The sequence below is a fragment of the Vidua chalybeata genome, chromosome 14 (genome assembly GCF_026979565.1).
Source record: "Vidua chalybeata isolate OUT-0048 chromosome 14, bVidCha1 merged haplotype, whole genome shotgun sequence".
Lineage (NCBI taxonomy): Eukaryota > Metazoa > Chordata > Aves > Passeriformes > Viduidae > Vidua > Vidua chalybeata.
Window position 1 is genome coordinate 15,926,505 of NC_071543.1, and position 14,528 is coordinate 15,941,032.

The 14,528-nt window shown below is 40.9% G+C and overlaps 1 protein-coding gene across 4 annotated transcripts in view; it reads left to right on the top strand.

The window, feature by feature from the left end:
• Positions 1-14,528, top strand: part of DACH2 (dachshund family transcription factor 2) — a 247,642-nt gene that overhangs the window by 24,533 nt on the left and 208,581 nt on the right. The window contains exon 1 of one of the 4 annotated variants that reach the window (XM_053955841.1): positions 12,991-13,008. The exons of the other annotated variants lie outside the window; for them this stretch is intronic. The gene's annotated coding sequence lies outside the window, so the exon portion shown is untranslated. Of the gene's footprint in view, positions 1-12,990; positions 13,009-14,528 lie in introns of those variants that run through there. 4 annotated transcript variants of the gene reach the window in all.

The following is a 14,528-nucleotide window of genomic DNA, read 5'->3' on the forward strand; positions in this document are numbered from 1 at the left end:
TGGAAGGGACAAATAAGCTGTTGTATAGGAACTCTGCTTGTTTAGAACAGGGTTTACTTTTTTCCTCCCTCATGGATAATTAATGTAGTTCTTATTTTAAGGTTACAGTCTGCTGCTGAATTGCTTCTTGCTTTTGTGGGAAGATTCTGTGAGAGTTGTGTGCTGGAAAATAATTTCTTGTACAAAGTTTGCATTATAAATTAGCTGTGATTTTTCCCAATTTCATGCCTTTCTGTGAAAGCCATTTTACTCTGTGTGTCCTGTGATTCCAGGCTGTTGGTACGAGGGAGTTGGTTCCTTCACTCCCCTTTCATCCCTGCGTGGCCACTTTGTGATTAGAGTTTAATGCCTCCAGCTTCATTGTCTGGATTTACTGATGCCAAGAGTGAAACTTGTGAATTCCAGCCCACTACAGGGAGCTGTGTTTGCAAGAGGAGAACACAGCCTCGGGTGTGACCTGGAGTGGCTGTTTGAGGAGTGCTGTGTTTGAATTCCTGTGTGTGCTGCTGCGATGACCCCACGCTGCTGCTCGTCACTGAAATCCCGTGGCAGCCCTGAGCTGCTCTGGGCTCCAGAAAGGGACCCTGTACCTGTGTGCCTGGAGCTGTAGGGATAGAGAGCTACCTGCCTAGTGAGTGCTCTCCTTCTGGGATGTGCAGCAGTACCCAAATTTACCTGCTTGAATTGCCTCTGTTGTCACTGCATGGCGACGTGCAGCAGATGCAGCAGAGGGCCTGTGAGGCAGATGATCAAAGTTATTTGGAATATGAATGTCTCTGTAGCAGTACCTTACTTCAGGACAGTCTGTAAATAGACATCAAGGCTCTATTATGATTTGCAATATTTTTTTTTTCCCAAATGTTTTGTGTGCTGTTTGATTTGAGCATGTATAACATTGTATTTTGTTAGATGGATTTTTCTAACGTTTTTATGCAATCACATATATGTGTGTGTGTATATATAAATACCTCCTAAAAGCAGTCTAGAGATGTGAAAGGTTTTGCACTTTTTTGAGTGTTTAACTCACAAACATTGAGGATTTGCTTGGAGCAGGGTGGATCATGGAGCTGTCTGTGCCTCTGCACCTGCATGCAGGCAGTGCAGCGAGTTCCTGCATCTGTCCTCATGAATGCAGAAGCCTCAGAACAGGAATTAAGACATGTCAGGTGTGTTGAAGCTGGAGATGTTAAAAGGTGTGTAAGTGCTGCTACCTGGCAGGTTGCACAGTGCTGCTGAAATGCAAACAGCCAGTCTGTTCCAGAGTGAGGTATTCCTGGCCATCCCTTCATCCTGTGGGATAGAACACTATTTCAATTTAACAGTTCTCAGTAGCTGTATGAAAACTGTGAAGCTGGAAGCAAATGATGTTTTCTCCTGATGAGAGTGGTTAGAGTTAAGGTAGTTGGAATGAAAAGTACTGATGCAGCTTAATTGAGATAGCAAATGATGTCCTACAGAGCAGGGTGGCACAAAGGTGAAAAGTCCGCATCTAAATAAATGTCAGGGAAAGGATTAAGTGTTCATTTGAAGATGTGTATAGCAGTATCTCCTCTAAAGAGTCGTAATTAATCTCGCAGTGTGAACTTTCTGACCATATGACAGTGTAATAAGGCACAAACACTCTTAATTCAGCATGGTGCCACGTGCTCCAGAATGAGGAGCTGAGCTGTTCTGTCACGTAAAGCTGGTTCTGGACTGGCTCTGAGGTTACTGGTGTCTTATCAAATCCACAGTTGTGTAGAACAGAGCAAGCATGGCTCATGTCTGTGGAGTTTTACTCAGGGAAACTTGTCTCTTCTGTCAGTATTTTTGGTGACTTCTGTGAGTGGTGTAATTGGAAGAGGGTGCAGGAATGCTGCTTGCTTTCCAGCAGCACCTGATGTCCTGTTGTGTTTTATTGCTCTGTAGGTAACTGTTTTGTAGAAATTCCCTAATATTTTTCTTTGCACAGCTAATAAAATTAGATACTTCCTGCACTCTGTCTAGGGCTCCTTTCTTGTTCCTGTTGAAGGTACTTTCTTGACTTGAAGTCCTGCTCGAGTTCTCCTTGCACAAAACCTCTGTTTTTAAATGTTATGGAGCCCTGTACCTTCCACAGAGGTGCAGACCTGCAGCTGCTGATTTGTATTGATAATTGTTGTTAGTAGCTGTGTGAGATCACTTACTGCTTCCAGTGTCTCTGTGTTTAAAACAAAAAGAAAAGCCATGCTTTGCTGGCAGTAATTTCAAGTTGAGGGGACATAAATGAACATTCTAGAAGGTGCTGGGTGCCTGTGGGTTTGCCATTCTGCTTTGGCCTTTCTCCCTGTGAAGTTTGTATTTTTAGATTTCTGTAGGTTTGTCAGGTGAAAATGAGTTATAATTGTATTAGGATTTATTTGTCAGGCTATTTTACCAAGCGTACCTCCAACGAGGTATAGTATAATGTGGTGTTCATTTACATAATTTGGAAGTGAGTAGTAAAACATGCAGCTTTGCAGAGTTCATCTTCAAACTCAGATTATTGGCATCACCAATAACAGCTCAGATGGGATAAAGCAGCTCTGTTTATAGACACTCTCACACTCAACATAATCTCATGTTCCAAGTTTTTTGTCACTACATAAAAAGTAATTTTTGGTTTCTATCATTACTTTGAATTGGTTTTAAGTAATTATTTTCCTGTGGTGTAATGAAAGAAATACCAGTTGATTAGTTAGTCTGTCTTTTTTGGGAGAGGAAAAATTGTCCAAATTTCAGGAGCAATTTTGATACCTTGCTGGAAGAGAAAACACAGAAATCCATTCCTTTGCTTTCTGAGCTCGCAGTGTTAATGTTTGAGCAGATACTGGATATTTGTGGAAATATCTGTAAGTCTTGAAGGTTTCACAACTTCCATCACAAAACCGTGTTACTATGGAAAAGTGGCGTTCACTCTTTTGACAAGTGTGACACTTAACGAGGAATAAAAATAATACAAACCACAGAATATACACACTGAGGAGGGAGTTGTCTGCTCAGACAGTTTGTTGACACTTTGTTGGAAAAGATCTTTCTGCTCTGTTGTTGGGAAGGATCAAAAATACCTCGGAATTGGACAGGGTTGTGAACGTTTTGTGGGGATGTTGCTACATATACGTACGTTCTAAATTGGGGCAGAGCTGTTACGGGCTCGGGGCCTTCACGTTGAACAGAGAGACTGTCCAGGGCTGGGGAAATGCCACCAGCTTGGTAGGGAAAAAAAAAAAAAAAAAGCAGAATACAACACTTGAGCACTATTTCAGAATGAAGATCTTTCTCCACAGCTTTCCACGAAGATGCTCAATGTAAGGTGTGCAGCTCTTTACAAATTGGAAAAAATAGAATGTGTCTTTATTTTTTTTCTTGTTAAGATTGTTTTCCAAACATGGATGCAGTGAGACAAAAATGTGCAGCTTTTTCTTGGCGTAGGCTGTCAGAAATGACACTCATGAAGGTTTATTTCTGCAAAATATAAAAATGTGCTCATATAATTGGTGCCTTTTTTTTTTTCCCCCACCATATTTAGAGTTGGCTGTAGTGTAGTTGAGCGTTTGGTGCTTCCCCCCACCCTTTGCTAAAGGTTTGGGGGCAGAGCATCAGTGTTTGTGTGTGGTGTGGGGTGGACTCTGGTGCACCTCGTGCACAGGGAGATCCATCCTTTGTTGTCCCTTCCCTGCTCACGGTCGGGGCTGAGGGCTCCGAGCCAGCCCAGCTCACTGTGGATGTTGTTCTGGAGTCTTTTGAATGTGGATGTGAAGCAGTTTGTCTGTCCTTTGCTTCGCAAGAATTCTCTTTTTAAAAAAACAAAGCTGTGGCTATGAAGCAGCCTATTTGTCCTAAAACTTATGAAAAGGAGGGGGAGGGAGTGCAGGGACCCATCTTTATAACAACAATCAGCCTTTGTAAGGTTTCATTCCAGGCTAATGGCTGGTGAAATTGTTCTGGGTAGTTAAAATGAAATGAAATGAATTAAAGAACATGAAGGAGAGCAAGCAGAATGGTTTATTGCTTTTCTTTGAAGGCACAATAGCTATACTCTGTCTCTTTTTGTTACTCATATCTGTGTGGCGGATATTTAAAGTCAGGGGTTTGAATAGCATGATGGCTAAATGAGGGCTATAAATCGAGGGCTATGGTGCAAAATTCTAGTGCCAGCAAGTACTAAAACACAAGACCAAAGAGGCTGGGGTCTAAAATTGTTTTAGACTGATGAATATGCAGACATAAAACCAACAGAATGCAGATATTTCCTACCAAAAACCTCCAGAAAAAACTAATGATCAATTATTTTAGAAAGGAAAACAAATGTTTTAAACACATTAATGCTTTCAATTTATCCTGGAATGTTATTGGTATTTCCTTAAAAGCCTGCCAATCCACGTTTAATTTTAATTAAGAATGTGAAAAACATGAAGTAGTCAAATATTTTTGTTATTGGCAAGATGTGAAAATGTCAAGAAGCTGGTGTACAGTATTTAATTTATAAGCCTACAAATATAGGCAAAAATTTTTTTTTAATGTGTTACCTTACTGATAGCAACACAAAAGTTTACCAAAATGGGATAATGCAGCTCTGAAAGCACCTGGTTTAAGACTGTTGTTACACAGCTGAAAAAATAAAGTGTCATATCAGGTTGGGGTCACGTTTGTCTAAGAAAAACTAACAGGAGGATTTCTATTGTCAACACAGGAGATGAGCAGTGCGATAACAGCAAATTATACTCTCTGATCCACCCCCTGTTATAGAAGTGACTTGAGATTAAAGCCTCAGCCAGGAATTTCATTACTCTTATACATTTTTCACAAAGGCAGTATTTGCAGAAACAGTGGTAAAGAGGGGTCAGAAATTTTCATGAAAACATGAGATGATTTTTGACCGTGTGTACGTGGGCATACATATATATGTGTGTGCCCTAATATAAGCATGCTTAGAACCCCAGAAGAGACTTAATACAAAGTAATGTAAATGTAATGTAAAGTTAACGTGCCTAGGCCTTGGGCTCAGAATGACTGAGTGGATGTTGGCTTGTATTTAGTTCCTGTTGTGTCAGGGGACTTTTTGTTTGGTTTTCATTTTTTTTGGTTTTAAAACTTCAGCATAAGAATATAAACTAAAGTTGAAGATAATTTAGAATATTATGAGTTAATAAAAAGTAAAATGGTTTTCAGGAGATGAAGAATACAAAACTTTGTTACTTTCCAAACAAAAAAAATTAGTAACAGTTCTGGTTTTATTGTCATTCTGTTGAGCAGACCCAGAGTCTGGGGATGTAAGTTTTCAGGCTTTTAATGATCAGTGGCTATTCCAGGTTTTCTAGTTGAGTCTTCATGAGCAGTTGCAGGGGCCAGCCTGGTGCTCTCCCTCAGTGTCCCTGTCATTTTCCCCACTTTTCTTCTTGCACTAAAATTCAAGGCTTCTTTCATGCCCTGAGCGAGGGCACAGTGAGTAGGGGACAGATCTCCAGCTGATGGGTGTTGGCACTGTGTAGCTGGTTCCTTTGTGGGGTTGTGCTCCTGGGTTTCACTGTCCAGATCTGCCATCCGTGCTGGGTGAGTTGTCCCGAATCACTCTCCTGTGATGGGTGGCACCAGAGAGGGATTTTTCAGCTCCAGGCTGTGCCAGTACATCCCTGCTGGGGGCAGAGCCAGCCAGCCCCAAACCCATGGCAAGTCTTCTGCTGAAGGAAGATCAAACTCCTGAGTCACTGGGGGGCCACAGAAGTGGAGCAGATGTGGATCACAGGACCAGATGAGAGCTGAGGTGTGTTCCTGGATGTCCCTCAGCTGCTGTTTAACTGGTTTTAGCTGCTCACCTAGAGGCAAAGGCAGCTGGAGGATTACCTATCCAGGTCTATCATAGCAGGTACAACAAGCCTTGGAGCTTCATCAGAAGAGGAATTTGGGGTGTGTGAGCAGGAATCTGACTTGTAACCTGAGCATTTCACAAGTGTGAAGCTGCTGCACAACTTCTGCTGGAAAGCAGCACTTAAATTTTTATCACGCGTTAGGGAAGTTCATCCATCAGATTTAGGAGATGGATCAGCTCCAGCCCTGTGGCTTGCTGTGAAATTGCTATTTGGCATTGCCCATCTATTGTTGCAGAGCACTTAGTGCTGCATGTGGCTTTGTTTGTAGTTGCTCCCTTTTTAAATAAGTCAGTGTGAAAGGTATTTCTTTTCAGATGCTTTGCCTTCCATAGGGAGGATCAGAATGTGACTCCATAACAAGGGATGGGCTTTGTGCTCAGCTGGGAGGAAGCCTGCACACGTGCTCCCTACCTTGTTCTTCTTTCCTATTGGAATGCTTTTTAAATGTCTGAAATGTGGTAGGTGACTGACATCTACTTAGGCAGACACCGGGAAAAGCTTCTTACTAGTTATGCATTTAAAACTTTGAAAGAACAGGAGATAGGTGTCCGTGAAAATATTTATTACATCCATATGAAATGGCCCATTTTTTAGCTGCCGGTGTATTTCCATAACGAGCATGTTCCACTGGGATTGTGTTTACTTTAATAAAATTTTTCACTGCTTCACTCTGATCGTATCTGTTCTTGGATAAGAATAGTTTGCAGGGCAAAATGAATGAGTGGCTTTATGCATAATACAGGAGTATCAAATTAATCAAAATGTAAGGTGCTTTCTGCTTTTCAGTACTGACTAAATGTTTTTCTTGCAGAAGTTAGTTGAGTTGGCTGCAAAATAGATTGTTATATTAAAATGTCTTTTTTTCACGACCTTTAAAAAATATTTGACTTTTTCATTATAAAAAGGTCCTTTTCCCACAACACATGTGAGAAGTACTCTTAGGGGTGGCTATGGGAAGAAGGAAGTAGTAGAGTTACATTTAAGAGGCTTAATGATGGCTTTGGGAAACTGTGACAAATACTGAGGGGCCCTGAAAGTCAGAACAGTAGCTCATGAGTTGGGTTTCTTGGGTTTCCAGCCTGATTTTTTCCTAAGTGAAGGATGTTTTACCCATTGAGCCAGATTGTTGTCTTCCAGTTTTTATTGCTGTGGCTGATGTTCTGAGCAGCTCGTGGTGGAAGACTGGATCTACTGGGTGCTTTGAAAAAAAGAAAGTGGATAAAAGCTTTCTGCAGGTCTACCAAGCCCTTGGCATTGCTGCTCACCCCAGTCAGTGGTACCAGCCTGTGGTGTGGCACTGTACAAGTGGCATTTTGAGTAAGTAAAATGCTTGGAGAAAAGGCAAAAAGTGCAGGGATTAGGGCCTCCACCTCTTTCTCCTTTTCTCCCCATGTACTTTGGATCCTTGCACAATTGTTCTTTGTTGAGGAGCAGCCTGGGATGCTGCTGTCCCTGCTTCCCTGAAGCTGCTCAGTGTCTCTGGTACAGCTGTTGTCTGCTCATAACCAGCAGCTTTGAGGTGAGAGATGAATCTCTGTTCTCACTGCCCTTTTCAGCTGTTTTGGTGTGGAATTTTGCAGAACAGCTTTGCCAAAGTAATTTTCTGATGTGTTTTTACTGTCGATCTGCACATTTGGCAGGAGTCTGGTAGTTCCCAAGTAAGGGATGTGCTGTTCAGCATTAACATTTCTGGGTGATGGTTTATGTCACTGATGAATTCTGTAAAAACGTAGGAAATTTGCAGTAATTTAACATGGAATAAGAAACTAATAATATTGATTTTTCTGGGTTATTACGTTTGCTTTTGAAGGTAGATGAAACATTAACACCTGAGACTGCAGCATTGATCATGGCAGTGTCACTGTAAAAGCCTGACACTGTCACTGTACTTCAGAGATAATATAAAGAGCAGCCCACCTTTAAATCAGGTGATTAACTTCCTCCTCCATGCCCAGTTTGTCCACTGAAATTCAGCAAAGGGCAGATGTGCAAATTCTGTTCTGCCCAGACAGTGGGAGTTTGCAGTGATGGTGCTGGGAATTTTCCAGTTGCTGAGCATTTCCCACGAAGTGCTCTGGCCTCTTCTTAGCTGTTGTGTTGGAAACCAACTTACATTCTGAAAGTTTGAGGTATGTAGGAGCAGAGATATTTCCAGATCTTGTTTTTGGAAATATTTATGGTGTTTTGTCTGTGGAAAGTAACCTTGGTTGTATGAGATATGTTGCTATTAATCCCTTTTGTTAAGAAAAAGAACAGTTGATGTTGATTTTGGGGTATCCAGCTGGGCACCCCTAGGGTGAAATGTGCTGAGAAGAGATCTTTGAAAAGGTACAAAGCCTGTTTTCAGTGTTGCAAGTTTATTTTAATTAAAAAAAAGAAAAAAAAAACTTTGTTTGCAGGTGGAAATCTTTTAGATTATTATATGTTTCTAATTCTGCAGTGACTGTTTCAGTTGTGATAGCCTCAATACTCCATTCAGTACTACTTTCAGAAGTTTAATTAATTTAACAAGAGCTGCTTGCATGTGGCTTTTGTCAATTCTGATAAAATACAAAAATTTCTGAAAGCCTTTCACAGCAGTTTGAGATTTAAATTTAAAATAAAAGTAATAGAAAACAGTTTTAAAACAGTTTTGTCAGAAGAAGTAAATATTAAATGTGTTAAGTGTCTGTTCAGGAATGCAGAGGTTGTGTATTAATGTATGACTCTCTAAGGCATCTCCCACTCTCTTTTGCTATTTTTTTTTCCTCCCTGCATTACGCTTGCCTTTTTTGATAAGTAAATACATAATGAATTTAGGGAGTGCTGAGAGACAGGAAATGAAAGGAGTGGCCATTTAATACTGGTAATAATACGTATTTTGGGCATCAAACCATGAATTAAGATGCAAAAACTAAAGTAGATCGCTGGAAGAAGTTTGTGTGATACAGGATTTAAAATTGCTAATGAATAAATGCTGCTGAGAATTTGGGATTTCCCCTCCCTTCTTCCTGTTCCTTCAGAGCCCAGAGGGTATCTGACAGTCTTTAATACTGGGTTTTGATTTTTGAATGTAACAACATAGTAAAAGTCTAATAAAGTAAAGCAGGTTGCATGGTTTCAATTTCTAGGGGTGGGGTAGGTTTTGGTTTTTGTTTTTTGGGTTTTTTTTGCTTTTAAGCAGTTTAGCAGAAAGCAATTAAGAGAGCTCATTCTAGTGGCTAATCAAAATCATAAACCAAAACACAAAATAAAGGCAAAGTATAAATTAGTGCTACTGAAAAGATGTTCCCAAACCAGCTGTGCTTACATACATCAAGTTTACATTATTAACTGCACCATTTCTCCACCAGTATGTTGTCAGCACAGTGGAATGAAGCCTTCATCTTTCCCCATTATTTCCTTTCATAAAAGCTAAAATAACTTCATCATAAAATAAGGCGGAAAATAAAGTCACATAAGACGCCGAGTTGGAAATGTGCCTTTTCATTCAAACGTTTTGTTTAAAAAAAAAAAAAAAAAAATATAAAAGCGGTGAAGCTGCACGTGAAGAGTTGAAGAGGAGCTGCAGAGATAAAGATGACAGATGGGTGAGGGGGCTGCCGGGGCCCGAGCCCCCCTGTTGGGGCTGACAGATCCGTCCAGCAGTGGCACCGGGGCAGGGAGGCATCAGCTCCAGTAATGGAGAGATGTCTGCTGGAAAGATTGCTCTATCACCGTGATGGGCTCCCTGCACCTCATAAATCTGAGATCCTTCTGGGCTCTGCGGAAATGAGCAGCTCCCTCTCCCTCCCCGAATGAAATGTCGGGCAGGGAAAGGGACAGGAATGAAAAGCAAAAGTGAGGAAAAAAGTTATCTTTTTAACGTAAATCTCTTGTGGAAACAATATCAGACCCATTAGTGGTTTGAAAAACAGTGCTGTGGCAATTTTGGCCCTAAGCTGCTTTATGGCCTCTCTTCCCTCCCCTTCCCGGTGCCTTTAATCTGGGAGCTGGGGTGAGGGGCTGCTCTGAATTTCTGTGTGGGAAGCGAGGTCCGAGGTGGTGACAGCTCCTGGAGTCCCCATCCCTGGAGGTGGCACTCAGTGCTCTGGGCTGGGTGACAAGGTGGGCATCGGCCACGGCTTGGACCTGGTGATCTCAGAGGTCTTCTCCAGCCTCATTGCTTCTGTGGCTCCTTCACTGCCTTGGGGTTGTGAAACACGGCCAGCATGGTGTGGTGATCCAGGCCCTCCTCTGGGCCCAGAGGGGAAGCTGAGGGTCGGCAGCTTCCAAAAAGGTCTGAAGAGCAGTCGGAAATGATCGTGGGTCGTGTGCTTGTGTGGGACTTGTGTGTCTGAGAACTCAGAGGATCAGCCCCTGGCACAGGCGCTGCCTGTGGATGCAGGTGTGCTCCCCCTGCCCTTGCTGCCATTCATTTCTGCATCCTGTGTGCAGCTTAGGTTCATCTTGCGTCTGGTGTGAAGAAGCTCTGCTTCAGGGTTTACTTTAAATCCTTCTGCCCTTCTTCAGAATGCTTGGGGAGTCCTGAGCTGCTGCCAGGTTTGGTTGCCCTGGTCAGCAAATACTGTGGATCCTTCTTATGCCCCAGTAAGGACAGATATGTGAACATAATTTATCTTGGCAAGTTTATATGAGCTTTTATTAAGTTTCGGTAGCTTATCAGTATAGATTTCATAGTAGGAAACATGGAAGATTTAGAGGTAATAATTAATCTAATTTGCAAAGGGGAACTTGAAACACACTTGGTTATTGAATATAATTCAAACCAGGCAGAAAAGTGGATAGTTGGACGCAATGTCCTGTGATTTTCCATGGGTAGATTGTGCAAAGCTGACTCAATGGCTGTGTTTGCTAGGAGTACTGATTTTTCTATAAATAGGAAAGGGTTCCATTGTTGTCTGGACTTCTGCAGAGCATGTAGTTAAGGGAATTCCTGGGCAGGCTGGCAAAAAGTGGGGAAAGCAGCTTAAGCATGTTCAATGAAATTTGAAATTATCATACTTCAGAAAGGTTACTTGATTGAGTTATCAAGGATTTTTTTGTGTCTGATCTTATTTAATATTTTTAATGATCACCCAGACACAGAGTGGATGTGTGGTAATGCAGTTTGCTGATGACAAATGTAAAAAGATATTGTCAATACATAGAAGAATAAAGATGACAATTTGGTAATGTGAGGGACTTGAGTAATTGAGATGGGATGGAAATTTGTAAATTATAGGGCAATAATTCACTTAAGATGACTGCTAAATCTGAAACGGCAGGCCAGACAAAATAGTGGAGTTGATTAAAAGAGACTCCAGAAGACATAAAGAAGGAATGGTGTAGGCAAGTGAGGGAAAGCTCTGGTTGGTTCCTTTTAGAACTCAAATGATTAAAGCAGTTCCAGGAAGGGCCTTGCCCATCCTGAAGGCATCAGTACTTGGGTCTTTGCAAGAAGCTCCACTCCTGTCTGGGTAATTCCTGTTCTCTGGAATTAGATGTGGCTCTTTGTGCTCTGCAGTTGCTGACTTGCTGTCAGTGCAGCTGGGAACAGAGAGGCTGATCCTCCAGGAGGGCTCTGCTAAAATGGTCATACCTTCACCGTAACTACATGTGCAAAATGTTTGCACACATGTATTGTTTTTATTTTTTTTTTCTCCACTACTTAAAAGGTTTTCTGCTCTCCATGTGCTGTCTGTACCATCTCTTCTGTTTCAGTCTCTTCAACAACTACTGTTTGAAGAGAGCTCACATTCTCATAACCATCCCATTTGTTCCTCCCTAGATGTTTCTTTATTTCTATTTGTTGTTACACATACTTACTTTACGTTGTACCTTGCCTTTTTTTGTCTAATCTGTATGTTCTGACTCCGTTATGAGTAATCATTTGAATCCCTCCTGTGCCCAGTGGGATGTGAGTTCTTTGTTACACATACACAGTCTGCTGCTTCCACACTGATCCTCACAGTCCGCAGTGACCTCTGGTTTATGAGGTTGTTTTTACAGGATGGGAGAAATTTTTCATTTTTTCCCTAATTTTTTAAATTTCATTTAATTTCATTTTTTTTCATTTATTTTTTTCTCTTTTTTTCCTCATTAGAAGATGAGAACAAGCTGAGCTTAATGGACATTTGAGTATCAGCATTCTGTTGTTTATCTTTCCTTCTCCTTTCTACCTGCAGGAGAGAGGAAGCAGCATTCATGTTATAGTGAATAAAGGACAATTTCATTCAAATCAGGCAGCATCCAGGAGGGGAGGCCATGCTTCAGCAAAGTAACAGGCCTCATTTTAAAGGGATCCAGTCACTTGCAGTTCATGGAGCTGAAAAACTTTGGTTAAAGCCACCCAGCAGATAAGTTGAACAGTAGGGAATGGAAAAAAGAGATCCAGAAAGGATGATGGTGGAAAGGACTTCTGGAGTTTGTCCTGTCCACACTCCTGCTCAAGCAGGATGCCCAGAACCATGTCCAGACATCTTTTGGAGAGATTCATTATGATATATCAATTTATTATTGCTTAACTTTTTGTATTTATTTATTTGACAGTATAGTTCAAGCACTTAAACATGGGAGAACAGCCCATGAAGAGAGTAACCCGTCTCTCTTGATTTTTTTTTTATGTATTTGAGGAATAGCTACATTGAAATACATATTCTGCATTTTGTAGTGGATGTTGTAATGATTTGTGCAGTTTTTTTTTCAGTAAATTGTCAAAACCCTCTGTAAGAATGATTTGCAGTTTGGTGACTGGGCTGTGTTGTTTTCCTGCAGCTCTTTGTATTCTGTTCCATGCAATGAAATTATCTACTGTGAAAAGAAATGAACAATATATTTAATTTATTTTAAAACTTTGGAAATTTTTTACATAATTGCAACAATTTATTTATCATTCAGGGAGAATCCCATAGCTTGTTCAAACTCTGCTTCTAAGCCATCTGTGTAATGGCCACTGTTCCTTTTAGCCATAGAACTTGGGGGCACAGGCTGTAATTTCTCTTCTCTGTCCCTGAAACTGCTAAAAAGTATAGAAAATAGATGGATAAATGGATAAGAAATAGCAAGTAGTTAACAGCAGTTTCCATGTTTTGTCTTTACAGACAATTGTTTTCCAGTGTAGCTTCTGAGATTTTCTCAGCAGCTTTGGGAGTTTTTCCTGCTCTTCCTTCCAAGTTCTCAGGTCTGTAATGAAGTGTTGTCCTCCCATAAAAATGTCATAATGCTGGAGTGATTTAGAGTGCTTCTGGAGCTGAGATTGATGACACAAGGAATAGGTTGCTGTAATACACTCAAAGGCATCATGGTCTAGTTGCCAGAACCAGGAGTTGAGGAGCTTGGGTCTCCTTGCTGGCCCTGGAAATGGTTTGTGTGGTGACCTTGGACAAATGACCTCATCTCTTTGTGGCTGTGCTGGGTGTGAGATGGGGATCCTAATGCTCCTGTAGCCTCATCAGGCACAGTGTGAGGAATGCTGTGGGCAGGATGAATTTGCCATGAGGGGACAGCTCAAGTCTATAAATTCCATATGAAGTAAAATTTATCTGCTTTATCTGAGTTTATCTTTACTAAAAGCTCTGAAAACAAGTGCATAAAATTCTGCCTGAGTTTTCTCATCAGTCTTGGCTATTTCAGGATCTCACCCCCTTTGCTGGAATCAGACATTTGCTTCCCTAGCAGGGTGCATTTTCTATTTGAATCCCCTGGAATTTACTCGGGGTATTTTTTAAATTTATAGTGCCTGTTAAGAAAGAAGGTTTGCCCAGTGGGCCAGTTGCTGTGTTTTAAAGTACATATTTATTATATAATCAATTTCACTCTGCTGTTTTAATATTCAGCAAGGATTCATTTTTCCATGGTTATGAACCTGCCTTGTGCTCACATCCTGCTTGGGAATTGCACGTGTAGGGTGCCTGTACTGACCTGTTGAAGGTAAAAAAGCAAAGAAGGGAGGTGATATAGACAGATATAATTTCTTCTGTTTTCTCATGATTCTTACTATATTTGCCTAGCTTCAGCAGCTGAAGATTTCAAGAATAAAAGGTTAATATAAGGAATTCCACAATGAAGTTTGTCTTGGGCAGCATTACTTACCTTGTGCCATGGGGTCAGTTTTGGCTGCCTGAAGGGAGAACATCTCCCCTCCTTTTTGTTCTGTCAGTACCTGGGTGACTCTTGGGAAGCTACAAACACATCTGTGCAGGTGCTTTCATGTAACATCTATTTTGATGTTACATGTCTTAAATATATTGCAATTCTAGAACAAAGTCAGACTTAGGAAGGATCTTGGTGTTGGTGCATGCAGCTGGGGACCTTCCATGATCATCCAAGGGGAGGTGTCTTTTATTCATCAGAAAGCACTGGAAATACGTAGAGATGAAACTAGAGATGGTATCTTAAGGGTTGTGTTCAGTTCTTTATGTATCAAAGAAATAAATAATGGAATTTAACCTAATACAAAATAATTTTTCCGATCCTTTGAGGGCGTTTTGACTACACTGTAGGAAGACTTTATTACCATTTAATCTGTTTTCTTCTTCACATTTTCTTTTAAAAGACAGATTAAAAGGAACATACCAGACTGAGAATGGACATGACATTCAGGTTTAAAAACGGAGTGTTTAATGGAATCCTGAATAAATGGAAACAGATTCGTCTGTCAGAAATTAAATAGGAGTATTCTTTGATTAATATCAAAATCTA